The sequence below is a fragment of the Podarcis liolepis genome (genome assembly GCF_965112155.1).
Source record: "Podarcis liolepis genome assembly, chromosome: 7".
NCBI lineage: Eukaryota > Metazoa > Chordata > Lepidosauria > Squamata > Lacertidae > Podarcis > Podarcis liolepis.
Genome location: NC_139561.1, coordinates 79,896,904 through 79,910,991, shown reverse-complemented (window position 1 = coordinate 79,910,991; position 14,088 = coordinate 79,896,904). Strand labels below are relative to the sequence as shown.

At 42.3% G+C, this 14,088-nt stretch overlaps 1 long non-coding RNA gene across 2 annotated transcripts; it reads right to left on the bottom strand.

Moving 5' to 3' along the window:
- Positions 1-2,277: 2,277 nt before the first annotated feature.
- On the bottom strand, positions 2,278-11,834 carry LOC310712545. 2 transcript variants are annotated; one of them, XR_014528920.1, is made up of 6 exons: positions 11,733-11,834; positions 9,119-9,306; positions 7,204-7,399; positions 5,480-5,629; positions 4,123-4,688; positions 2,278-2,708 (listed from the first exon to the last, which is right to left on the bottom strand). It is a non-coding gene; the product is annotated as an uncharacterized lncRNA (long non-coding RNA). The 2 variants fall into 2 exon arrangements; XR_014528921.1 differs by having other exon boundaries at positions 7,204-7,329.
- Positions 11,835-14,088: the final 2,254 nt, after the last annotated feature.

Here is a 14,088-nt window from a genome sequence, read left to right as displayed (position 1 = left end):
TACTTTAAACAAATGTGTTACTCCCTCAGGCTTTATGGTAAAACTGAGATGGAAACAACTTAATTCTAATGAGGCACAAAGTAATCAACAATTAGCGTGTCACAGACATGCTCTTCCCAGAAATCAAGTGAACCTGGAACCTACTTTCAACCATTCAAGTTTGCACTGTCAGTTTTGTAGCTTTTCAGTATTTTTCTTTTTAAATGTAGTCATGATAGCTATCTTCCCTCCAGCATGAGAGACATTAAGCCTCTTAATACCATTTGTTGCAGATCAGAGTAGAAGATGTGACCCACAAGGGATGTGCACACACTGATGGCTGCCACATCTATTTGAGGTTCAGAAAGTGGTGTTAAAATATACTAGGTTAGACTACGTCAGATTTGTTGTTTTCTGTGTACATATTTCCCCAAATGTTCCCAAATTCTTAAGTGACCTTCTTCTAACTTTTTTTATTCCTATTTGGTAACTGGATTCTTACTGCACTGTTGTCTTATTTATCTTAAATAAATATGTATTCTGTACTTTTGGTAGATATTTGGATACAGTCTTGATCCAAACCAGTACCTCAGAGCCTTTTGGGAATCCTGGGTTTTATGTTCTGCTGGAGACATCAGGCAAAAGCTTTTGCTTTCTTGAATCACCCAGTGGTATCCTGGACCATAAGGGAAGAATTGTTAGCAAGAGTGGTAACATTCTGTTATTCTGGGAATTTGGCATTACTACGATACATATCTCAAACCCATGATATGAAAGCATTGGTCTGAGTTTAAAAAATAAAATAAAAGGCTTAATGTGCTGTCAAGTGGCGGGGGGGGGGGGACTCAACCAGCTGCCAGTTACCGGGTGGAGAGGTGGAGAAGTAGACATCTCCCAGGGTGAGAGGCTGGGTGAGAAAAGGAAAGCTCCAAGGTGAAAATGGGGAGGGGCTGTCTTTGGGGGTCGGGGAGGGTGCTTGTGACTTGTCAATGCTGTGACTTGTTTGCATTTTGAGGATGAAATTGCTTGCACCCACTGGAAACTTGACTCCTCTGTTACAGCAGGTGAATCTCAAGGGATATCCAGAGCACGGTCTACCCTGTTGTGTTGGATGAGTTTCAGTAGGTAAGAATCAAGGACATTGCCCCTTGCCCCTCTGGTCTGAGGAAAATTAGCAGGAAGGGGAAAGCTGACTGGGCCAGGAAGGTGATTAATGCCTCCTTAGAAGAGGGGGTGGTCCCTGCCTACCTGAAGGCAGCAGTGGTGAGCCATCAACACAGATAGAAGGGTTATGTGGACCCCCCCCCCAAGTTATTTCATGGTGGCCCTTGGAGGTGGGACTTCTGGAATGGGACCTTTTAGGTAGAGTGTCATATGACATCTTCAATCAAACTCTAGAGGAGTGGGGCATAGCCAATTGACAGGAGGTAGTATTCTAATTCTACTGATGCCTGTTGTATGCAAGACCAATGTATCTTGCAAGGCTGCTCAGTCAGTGGATTTGAGGGGTAGGGAGTGTCTATGGCACCCTGCCTGAATGCAACTAGGAGAGACAGATAGACCAGTTGCCATGCCCATCAAGTTTGGAAGGGACCAGCTCCCTCAGACATTTTATTGGGGGTGGGGGAGTAAAGACCCCTAATAGCTTTATACTACTGATACCTATGGTTTGCATAACACTCAGTCAGTGGAATTTTTTTCCGGGGGTGCAGGCACTTTTTATGGCACCCTGTCTGAAGGCAACGAGGAGAGACATACAGACCAGTAGTCATACCCATGGCCTGTAGCTCAGTGTCAGGAGAGAGATGAGATGGCTGAGTCCAGGAAAGATAAACCATGGACTGCAAAACTGAACTTGAATCCTGATAGTGACGCTCCACCATGACTGCCACAAGGGTTCGGTAACTTTTAAGCTTCCTGTCTCCTATATATGCTTCCCCATTCTGAAATATTCATCTGAAAGAAGACTTGGTAATGCAAGAAAAACTAAAACTTACCGAAATTATAAAAAAGACAGGACGATTGGGGGGGGGGGGTTTGTAGGGATCAGTGCTGTTTTTCTAGATTTACAAATTCCAGAGCTCACCATGAATAGCACCTACCCGAAAGTTAAATTCTTCAGGAGAAAACTCTTATCTAAAAAAACCTCTGAATTTAATAATGATTTTTTTTCCTGTGCAATGTATATTATTTTGTTTTCAACCCGTTTTATGTATTTTATATTTAGTAATGTCATTGGCCAAATCAATTAATAATAATTGCATTTGTATCTGAAAGAAACAGTTCCAAGAACCAGCATTTTATTTTTCTTAACCATTTATTTTGCATTATAATGATCATAATGAATTTTTTTTATCATACACTACAGTGTTCCTTGTATTTAGAATTCACAATCCCCACATTCTGACCCCCTTTTCTCTGCTCTTGTTTTCCTTTACCAAAGTAAGCAAGAAAGAAACAGAGATACCGAGTCCTGGATTTCACCACCAGGCCTCCAATTTCCCTTCATTGCCATAGAATTTGGAATACACAAGGAGGAGGTCTACACTGTCCCATTTAGCCTTCCTGTTCAGGCTGGTATGAGATTCATGAAGCACTATAACAGCTTTCTTCGGTAACTGTAAGAACAAATCTCCCAGTTGCAATAAGAAATCTTCCATTTTTGCGGATGGTACAAAGATTTGTTGTTGAACAACCTTTGAAAGTGAAAAAGGTGATAAAGAAGGTATCTGGAAAAAAGAAAAGAAGTGTTGACTTTAGTCCTTTTCCCAGGGAATAGGAGATGGTGCCTGTGATGGTGAATGAGAATTTTAACACGTTAGTTTTAAAAAGTGTTTATTTAAGAAATCTGAGAAATAACATAATTCCATCATAACATGAATGTACAAAATTTTCAACATTAGGAGTTAAGGTAAAAAAACTACTCAGACTGGCATCATACCCAAAGGAGTCTCAAGACATGAAGTTTATTAATAAACAGGTTTTATTTATAAAATATTATGAAATTAGAGGTTTTATAAACTGCCCTAATTAATATGTTAACAAAATCAAATTCTTGTGGTCAGGTGATTTGCATTAAAATGCAAGGAATTCTATCCCTGCCATCTCCTGGCCCTGTTAAAAGGCACATGCTGTGGCCACACAACAGTATTGGAAAACAACACTCCCTTCCCTTGTTTGTGAGCCTTGAGTGTGTGATCCTGGCATGAGTCAACAGTGTGATGTAGCCACATAAAAAGCTGGAGTTGCATTCCATTGTCTCTCAGGATGGTTGGATGCCAACTGAGGCTGCCTCAGTGTCCCAAACTGTGACCTAAGCATCCAGAGAATCCTCCTTTTATTTTACCATATATGTGTTTAAACACAACTAACATGAACTGGCGGAAAAGGGGGTTTCCAAAAGCCGATCAGGAACTCCTGTCCGAATTCTTACTCCGCCCTCAAAAGTGAAACTAGCAAAGCCTAGGCTGTAAAGGGCCGGAGAAGGATGAGGGGGGGAAATGTAGGGCAGAGGCAGCTCAAATGGCCTGGACTCTGCCTCTTACTTCCTGGGGCAAATCAGCCCATATAGCCCTCCCTTGTTCATTCCCGATCCCCTCTACTTTTCAGGAAGGAAGAGTGTGGTAAATTTGGTCCCTTTCCAAAGAGCATTATTCCTCAAAAACACTGTTGATCGGGAGTAGCTTTTAGGAGGATACAGAGCACCTAGCTAGATACTGCTCATTGTCACAGTATTTAAGGAAATTTAGTTACATTTCTTTACCCAATAAATATGCTTTTTGAGAAAGAGGCACACATTTTGTCCTGAACTGCATCCCAGTGGTAGAAAGATCAAGAGCAACTGGGGTGGAGCAATGAATGCACTTTCCCCTTTTGTCCAGAAGCGTATTTAATATAAACATCAGAATCTGAATCCTGCTTCTAGACAAGCAAGTGGCATTATGAAAGTTAAAGGGCAAAGTCCAGGCAGGCAAAACACTAAGGAAGAGTGCAGTGCAGCCACTAAGAAATATGACCCCACACACTTTCCAGCAACGTGCAATAGAAAAAGAGAGGAAGGAAGGGACAGAAGGAGATCAGGACAGAGTCTGCGTGACCCAGGCGATGACTAGGCCTTTTCCCCTGACGGAATAGCAATGTTACCTTTATGAAGAGCTCCTCTAAAATCAATACATTGGGTCTCATTCTCAAGGCAGTTGACGGTCTTCTCACTTTTACACTTTTTCTTTCCTTTGGAGAAGCAGGATGGGCACTGCAGACCATTTTCAGCCAGCATGTTGCGATCAGGAACTTCCAAGATCAAATGTAAAGTGAGCATGTTAATGTCTTTGTCTGTTTTTGTATCTCTGTGTTATGTAAATGGAATCTAGCCTAGGAACTTAGTTTTGCTGGGGCAGCTGCAAGTGTTCTTGGATGAAAACGTGATCTAGAAACAATCTGGGTTCAGAGCTGAGCATGGGACAAAGTCACCATTGGTCTCTGAGATGAATGACCTTTACCCAAAGTGGGGTGCGAGTGTGTGAACTTTATTTTCCTTTTAATCTCTTGGAATGTATTCATGTCATCTATTATGCTGTAGCCTCTCTGAAAATATAGGCTCTTAGTCCCCCATTTTTGTACAGAGATTCTGTCTTTCTACTGCTCTTCAGCAATGAGCCATCCGAGAGTTTCTGTGAACCGCCCTGAGACACCCAGGTACAGGGTGGTTCCTAAATTCAAAAAAATCAATAAATAAATGTCAGAGAATGCTGTAAGGTAGGGGCTTATATTTGCACAATTATAACTGATGGGTTAGATAAAAAGGTAAAGGAACCCCTGACCACTAGGGCCAGTCGTGGCCGACTCATCTCGCTTTATTTGTTAAGGGAGCCAGCATACAGCTTCCGGGTCATGTGGCCAGCATGACTAAGCCACTTCTGGAGAACCAGAGCATCGGACGGAAACGCCGTTTACCTTCCTGCCAGAGCAGTACCTATTTATATACTTGCACTATGACGTGCTTTCGAATTGCTAGGTTGGCAGGAGCAGGGACCAAGCAACGGGAGCTCACCGCATTGCGGGTATTTGAACCACCGACCTCCTGATCGGCAAGTCCTAGGCTCTGTGGTTTAACCCACAGCGCCACCCCCGTCCCTTCTGTGTTAAGTAGTACTTGTCAATTAAAGGACAGAGAAGAACTAGTTCAAGGGTGATTCAGGAGGACACTTGGATAAGATAGGTTGGTTGTAAGGTCCATATCTGAAACATCCAATTGAAAGTGAACTTGAAGGGACCATAAGCTATTTATGAGCTGTTCAGGAGCTTAGGTATCCAATTTTATATCTGATCCTTCATGGTGCTGCTTCAAAGGACAGGAAGAAGGAGAGGCCTGGCTGGAAAGGTAACCCATCCCTTCTCAGGCAGAGACAAAGCTGCCTAGAAGGTCCCTCTGAGTACTGTTGATTGACTAAGGATCCAAGCCCTAACATGTTAATGATTCTACAATGATGCAGAAACTTACGGCTCAGAGTTTCATTGTTACACAGGTCAGTGTTGCAGCATTGCATCTTCATCTCAAAGAATTTACCATCCGCTGCAGTGAAGCTGTAATCGCCTGAGAAACAATATCTGGATGACAAACAAGTATTCTCAATTTGCACTTCAGGTTTAACTGTGAAAAAGAATTTTAAAGAACTATCAGGATCTGGGGGGGAAATGCGGTCTATTGCTCCTAAAGCACATTCATTATAATGCTTCCAATTTTCTGTGTTGTCGGAATCAGGACCTTTTCAAATAACAATATGGAAAGTATTATTCAATTTGGCAATCTAAAGTAAGGTTCTGTTTATTTATTTAAATTTGTGCACACTGCTATATCATAAAAGGAAAGAGATATCAAATGTTTTTCAGTTGTAATACATAAAAGATACAATATTAAAAGTAAATAGATAGATTTCAATAAACTAGTGTATTCTTAATGGTCTAGTGGAAAAGAAAGGTTTTCTGCAGGCGCTTAAGAGTTCAGCTGTCAACCACAAGTAGTAGTCTCTTGCCTCCATAATCCATAGAACCAGCCTCTCTTTTTATGTTAACAATTAATTTGCAAAATGCATTAAATTTGAAATTTATTCAGAATTTCATTTTAGGTCAAATTTGTTGCATGAAGAATCATGCCTTTTTCTATACATCTGTCAATACATCTGCCATACACTGCACTCTCTCTTCTAGTCGGTCCAAACAGTTTGCAGGTTCGGGGCATGCTTCCCTGAGCTCCTGTTGCCCAACACAAGACACTTGGCAAGACACTTGCATTACACCAACCTTACTACCCCCTTGCCCCTCTCCCTCCAAGAATGTAGCAGTGATGTAGGAACAGATGGTCAAGTAAGCAGCATCCCACCCAGGATTGCCCCTAGGCATTTTGGCACTGAGATGAACCACAAAATGGCACCCACTCCCTCCTGGGTAGAAGGGGTGGATGAATCAGGAACAAGCAAAGGGATCAAATCAACCTGAACCAATGGTTGAAGTAGGAACCAAAGACCATCAAGGTGGAGGGACCCACTTTGAATCAAGCTGGGTAACTAAAACCCTTTATAAGAGGTGAACTACAGGAACACTTCCTTCATGCTGGTTGCTTCTGCATCATTTCATCACTGAGAATTCTTTCAAAATTACTTGAGGGGGGGATAAGGAGCCATGAATTTGTGAAGCATCTTCATCTCCCATTCTGGTTGCTCAGCTTTTGACTATTTTTTATACATCTGTGAAAGGATTCTCAATTGTAATGTCATTTACGGCAAAGGGGATATTCAGCTTATATTGCAGGCTTCTTGTCCTAGTTTGATAACCAAAACTAAACTGGAGTTCATTGGTTTGGCTCAATAGGGATTTCTGGTTGATGCAAATCAAGTTCTCCAAGCTTGACGATCAACACCCAAATTCAGCCACTGCTTGTGATCAGGTGATGTTAGATTCCCCATTTTCATATGCAAGCCATTCATTCTTTACTTCCGATGTTGCTGGACTGCATCTCCCATCATCCCTGACTGGTGGCCTGGCTAGATAAGGCTGATGGGAGTTCTAATTCATCTACAGCGTGTCACAGCTTCCTCACCTCACTTTTTTCATAGGTGAGTTGTTCCAGCATAGACTTCTATATGCTAATAGAACCCTTAAAGTTCACCTATATCTTTACCTAGGTCAAATCCAACAGCAAAAGACAAAAAGACAGGCAAATCTTACCTATATTTGTACGCAGAACACTGGCAGAACAGGTATATATAACATTATTATTACAAGATGTTTCTGCACTGCCTTTAGATGTTATTCCAGTCCCATTAAACTTATATTTGCACTCCAGAAATACCGCTGAGGACAGGAGGAAGATTCATGAATCATCATCATCATCATCATCATCATTATTTCGTTTTGCTGTTTGCTTAATGAGACACAGAGGAAGAGGTGATTGTGAATGAAATCTTTTAAATTAAAAAGTGTTCAATTTAATAAGCATTTTAATAGAAGAGAATGAAATGTAATGAGTAAAACACTCATTAATTAAAACTCTTGTAGCCGTTGTTCAGAACACTGGTTTAATTATTTGCAAGAAGTGGGAAGGTGTACCCTCCCTTCCCCACAGCCAACTTTTCCTCCCATCCAGACTCTCACTTAAATACATTTTCTTCCCACTGTTTGGTCACAAGCTTAGATCTGAGCACAATTGAACTATGGAATTTTCTACAAGAGGCATTGAATGCCACCAATTTCAATGACTTTTAAAGAGGATTCGATAAATTGATGGAGAATAAGACTACTAAGACTACTAAGCATGACGGCTATGTATTACCTCCAATATCAAAAGTAGCATATTTCAAATAACAGTTACTGGAACCCACAGTAAGCCAGAGTGTTGCTGTGGTGTGGTCCTGATTGTGTACTTCCCATAGTCATTGAGTTGGCAAGTGTTAGGACAGGATCCTAGACTAGGGATGAACCAATTTATCAATTTCACTTGCTGTCAAGTACTTATTTTTCGAATTCATTTATTTATCTGCAGCCATTTCATCTAAGAAGCTCAAGGTAATGTACATGGTTTTCCCCTCCCCATTTTATCCTCAGAAGATTCCTGTGAGGTAGGTTAAGCTGAGGGAAAGTGCCTGGTCTAGGATCCCCCAGTGAGCTTCGTGGCTGAGTGAAGATTCAAAGCCTAGCCTTCTGGATCATTCTCTGGCATTCAAATCACATTCAGTGCCCCACATTTCCACAATCAATGAGTACAGTCATTCCTTGGGATAAATGTGCTTCAAGTTAACTATTTCGGGTTGCACTCTGTGGCAACCTGGAAGTAACGGTGTGCGTTACTTCCGGGTTTCGCCACGCACACAGGCGCAGGGGGTCAAAATGACGATACGTGCATACACGAAAGTGGAAAAATATGACCCACGTATGCACAGACGCGTGGACGCGTGTTGCGTTCACTTCAGGATGTGAACAGGGCTCCGGAACAGATCCTGTTCGCATCCCGAGGTACCACTGTAGTAGTTGTGGATCTGGATCCTTACTAGTGGGTTGATGTGCTCTGTTCCAAGGAGTAGACTTGAAGGTGTCTTTCTTTGTAACATGTATTTAATTTCTTCCTGCAATGGCCATACCTTGGTTTCTTCCCCTTCCTTTCCTAAGCAACTTTTTTTCTCCATTCCAATGGAATTATTATTCTATCCTATTTTTAAGGCATATTTTCTCTACCTCTCCCAATAAAGAAAAGCTTATTCATCTTCTTAGCACTTTCCCTGCACTTTGAAATCATGCCCAACATTTTCATCTGGCAATCTCTTGCCTTTGCAAATCCCCCCTCTGTGTCCCTACCCCCCCCCCACCACACACAGACACACAGAGAGTGATCCACATTTTGTGTGTATTGCTGAAATGCATCTTTCATGTTAGAGTGGGATATTTCATTATTTTTCTACATGACATTGTTTATCTGTATGACATCACAAGAAATAATCTCTTGACTTGACTCTCCCCTACTTTCTCTTGGTAACCCAGCAGTGATTGCTCTCTATGGTGTTGATCTACACTCCTAACTCCCCTTCCCTGTCAAGAACCAAGTTCTCTTCAGTGTCCTCTAAAGATCATCAGATGTTCCCCATCTTACCTGCAGAAAGTGGGGCCAAGAGGAGGCATGCGCTTAGGAGTGCCTTCAGCATTCTAGAAAGAATAGGAGACTCAGAGCAGAGAAGGATCATCAAATGAATTGATGCAGGTAGAGGCTTGCCTGGAGAGATTTAATGGCCATGGATTCATGTCGCAAGTAACACTTGGGAACAAATAGTTCAGGGAGGTCTGTGAATTGGAGTTGTTTGTTCATTACAAAGATGAAGAGGGACATACAAAAAATAAAAGCTCACTCTTGGAATTGTCTGAATTATTTCTCTAACATCTCATTAGTTGTTGATAGAAGCTTCTCAGATTTCTTCCTCTTAATAATGATAATTTTTAATTTTTTTACCCCACCCATCTGACTAGGTCACCCTGGCTACTCTGGGTAGGTTCAAACATATACAGAAACATAATCAAATATCAAACATTAAAAACCTCCCTATGCAGGGCTGCCTTCAGATGTCACCTGAAGGTTTTATAGTTACTTATCCACTTGACTTTTGATGGAAGGTCATTGCAAAGTGTCGGCACCACTACCAAGAAGGCCCTCTGCCTGCTTCCCTCAGAGCTCACTTCTCAAAGTGAGAGAACCACCAGAAGCCCCTGAGAGCTGGATCTCAGTGTCTGGACTGAATGACAGGGGTGGAGATGCTCCGTCAGGAAAAGCCTGGATAATAGATCCATATGGAAAGGGCTGTGGGTGCACATGGATGCAATGGAGGCTTTCAGCAGTAAAACTGATCCTGCTGTCTTGGCCGTGGTTTCCAAAAGATAAAAGGGATGAAGTGAGACTTCAGGAGTTGAATGTGCCAATGACTGAGAGAGTGCCAGGTATGAATTAGTCACCCACACAATGATGAGGAAGGTCTTGATTGGAGCCATCAGTGGCCATGGAGCTTCCTGCATTAGGGAGCTACACAAACATGGCCATTCTCTGAACCAGTCGAGTGGGAGGTACCAGGGCATAGGCAAAGGCCACTTGAGGAAGAGACATTGTTTGTCCAGCTCCAAATTACCCCCAAAAGCTGTTACTGCACCACACAGAAAAAGAGTGGGGGTGGTGAATCAATCTCTTCATGTGAAGACAAGTAAGAGAGACGTAGAATGTAAGGATATGTATCTGGAAGTAAAGGAAATTCTGATTGTGGGAGGCTTTTTTATTTTTGCTCCAGAGGAAATACATAAGAACAAAGCTGATGAGATGGAGAGCTACTGAAAAAAGAAAGTAGACAGAAATTGGTCCCATTGGCTTCTTCTGCATCTTGGCAGGTGATGAGGTTGGGGTGAAAAACAATAGGCATTCTATGGCTGTTATGGGGTTAAGGGCACACTTCAGACATCTGCCAATCCTTAATTCCTTGCGGGGGATTCTGACCTGCTACGAAAATGTTGGGAAAACATGGAGCAGTGGGACCTAGGTGTACATGTTGGGTTAATACCCAAAGGGATGCAGGTGGTGCTGAGGCCTAAACCAATGAACCTCAATGGCTTACTGATCAGAAGGTCTGCGGTTCGAATTCGCACTACGGGTGAGCTCCTCTTGCTCTGTCCCAGATCCTCCAAATGAGCAGTTCGAAAGCATACCAGTGCAAGTAGATAAATAGATACCCCTTCTGAGGTAAGGTAAACGGTGTTTATGTGCACTCAGGCACTCATCACAGTCCTCTATGCACCAGAAGCGATTAAGTCATGCTGGCCACATGGACCATAAAACTGTCTGCAAGCACACACCAGCTCCCTCGGCTTGAAAGTGGAGATGAGGGCCACACCCCAAAGTCAAATTCTACTGGAATGAACTGTCCAGGGGTCATTTTCCTTTACCATCACTTTCACTTGATACCCAAAGTTCACCTAACAAGTAATGAGTCCTTTTCTCGCTGTCTTTTCTCAGAGAGCCGCAGTTGGAGGCTATAGTATACAACTCGCTCTCTTGGGGAAGGCTCCTTCCATACAAGAGTTAGACAAAATCCTGACCTGCCTACATTTTCTGAATTTGCCTAAATTTGGTTTTCAGTTCCTCCAGAGGATCAACTTAGCCTTACTCCCTGCATGGTAGACTTCCCAGAAAGCACAGGAGCCTAACTGATTATTTGAATACTGTGTGCATGTGGTCAGTGTTTTTCAGTAATAATTAATAAAGTGGCTAAAGTTGAATCTGATGCAGTACATTGAATCTAATACAGCGCTTCTCTGAGACTTTGTTGTTTTATGCAGCCAGGCTATGACAACTCTTCAATTTTTCTTTAGTAATCTTGATTTTTAAGTTTTTCTTATTTTAAAAGCATACGATTCAGTTTTATGAGATTGTATCTACATAGCAATTCTAAAGCAGAAACTTCTTAAAGAATCCTGAAAGGTTTTGGATAGTGAGAGTACAGAAGATTATCTGTCAGAAAATGAGGCAGCTGTCTCATGAATTGGTGCAGGGCAGCAGGGAAAGTGTCAACTCCCCCTGGTAGGGATACTGCAGGACTATGGACAGCTCCAAATGAGCAACTTGTTCAAAGAAGGCTACCAAGTCAGTTGAGGTCATCTGACTATGCCCATCATTAAAACAGAACAACTAACAGCAATGGCTAAGACAGCCAACCATATTCTTCAGTGCCTACCTCTAGCCCTCATTTGCTACAGACATGTGCGCAAACTGTTAATAGTATCACATCCAAGGACTATGGGAAGTTGCTGGGTCCTTGCTGGATAAAGGTCTTTTCTGAGCCAGTGCCTCTGTCTTTCTTCTTGCTTGATGTGAAGTCTTACTGAGTTGGAAGGAGAGAAATACTTTTTCTGATCTTTCAGGCCACTAATCAAAGTGCAATGAGAGCCTCAAGGTACTGCTCAGGTGACTGCTCACCTGGCAAAGCTAGACATAGCTCAAGACTGTTGAAAGGTGCCAGGGACGCACTGAATAGAATACAATGGCTCCAAGATCATCACTGAGAGCTAATTAAATCAATTTATGGAACGTTGTCTCTCCTTATTCTAATTGCGTCAGATTGTTGGGACAGGGAGTGATACTTTGACTCAGCTGATCTGTTTAGTGATGACTGTCCTTAGCCACATTGTCTTGAATTGAACCCAGCTAGTTGTTTATACCTGCTTCAAATCCCATCTTCCATTTTCAAAAGATGAGAAGAACTGTGAAATACTACAGCATCCTTCTTGGAGCAGCTGATCAGATAATAATAATAATAATAATAATAATAATAATAATAATAATAATAAATTTTATTCGTATCCCACTGTCCCCAGCCAAAGCCAGGCTCAGAGGGGCTAATATCATATAAATAAGACAATATGCATAATACGATATACAATATGCAAATAAAATAACATTCAACATTCATTAAAATAATATAGAATAATATTAAATATCAGCATTTCAAAATTAAACAGAAATCCCCTCAATCAGTTACAATAAGTAATTTCTAAACTCCAATCAATAAAACAACAGCAAACCACAGTGCACAACATAATACAATACAAAATGAGAAGCAGAGACTGGAGGGTGGGGCAAGGTAGGTGGAAGGAGGCCCTGCCTGATGAAGTCTCTCCCCTCACAGTTCTTCCTCCAGGCACAGCTCCCTTATGAAGAATCCCAGGGCCAGGGGGTGGGGCAAGGCAGGTGGAAAGAGGCCTTGCCTGATGAAGTCTCTCCCCTCCTGTGCAAGGGTACAGGACTATCATGACAGGAGGGCAGTAGCTCACTCCCATTGTGGCCTCATGCCTCTCTCCCCAGTTGACATGCTGGAAACTGCTCTGGCTGTGCTCTCTTTTTGCCTGTCTTCTTCTTCTTTTTCCATTGCTTTGGATGCAGAGGAATTTCCTGCTCATACCACCACTCAAGGCATTTTTTAGCCACACAGTACAGAAGTCACAGAGGACATTCTGCACTAAGCTGTCTATCTTGGGGTGCTTTTCTTTACTTCATGTTAGACCTACTTAGCAATGCAACTCCTTCCTTGATAGCCAAAAGTGCTTCTCAAGTGTCCCCTCCCAACCGTCCCAATAAATATATTTGGCTGGAAGGATTGTCCTGGAGAAGATAATCTAATTGATCTTATTTATTGGCAGGAGTGTGTTCAGAAGCCAGGGTCTGTGACCGGTAGGGCTTCTCAGGACTGGGGCTTTCCTAAGTTTTTTCTGAAGAGGCAAGGTGCGGCCGCACAGGTGAGGCCAATTGGTAACTCACAGCAGCTGGTGGCAAGAGCCAGGAGGGGATATTAGGTCAGCATTTCCCTTTGCCTCTTTGCCACAGCAACACACTTCCTGCCTTGCTGCATTTGGCTTCTTGACTACTGGCTTCTGGACCCCTGGACCCTTGGCTTCATGATTCCCGGTTCTCTGACCCTTGGACTCTTGGCTTCCAGACTCCTAGCTTCTGGACTCTCATTCCTGCACCCACCCAGCTGTCTTGCCCCTGGTCCCGACATCCTCAGCCGGGACATCAACCGCCTGTAAACTGGACCGTGATATTCATTTTGCTTGTGTTTAATAAAGTTAAAGACGGAGTATTCTACTTTTTAATTACTCCATAATTTCATAAATACTTTACCTGAGATAGTTGAAAGGAGGGAAAAAAACCATGCTTAGTGCAGTTCAGAAGCTATGTGCTGTATAACATTTTATACATAGTTCAATCATGGAACTAACTTCCACAAGAGGCAGTGATGGCCAGCAGGTTAGACTACTTGAAAAGAAGATTTGACAAATTCAGGCAGGGCAAAATAACCCACAATGTCTATGTTCTACCTGCACTTTCAAAGGAAGTTTGGTTACTTCCTTGAAAGCGAAATATGCTTCTCATGTTTCCACCCCATCGCTCACCAATGAATAAATTTGGCTGGAAAGATTGGAGGCAGTGTAGGTATTTCAGCACACTCCTATGCACTGTTGGTGGAAGTAGTAACCATTTATTTCAAAGGGATTACAATGCAATTCTATACCTGTCTTCCTAGATGTAAGTGT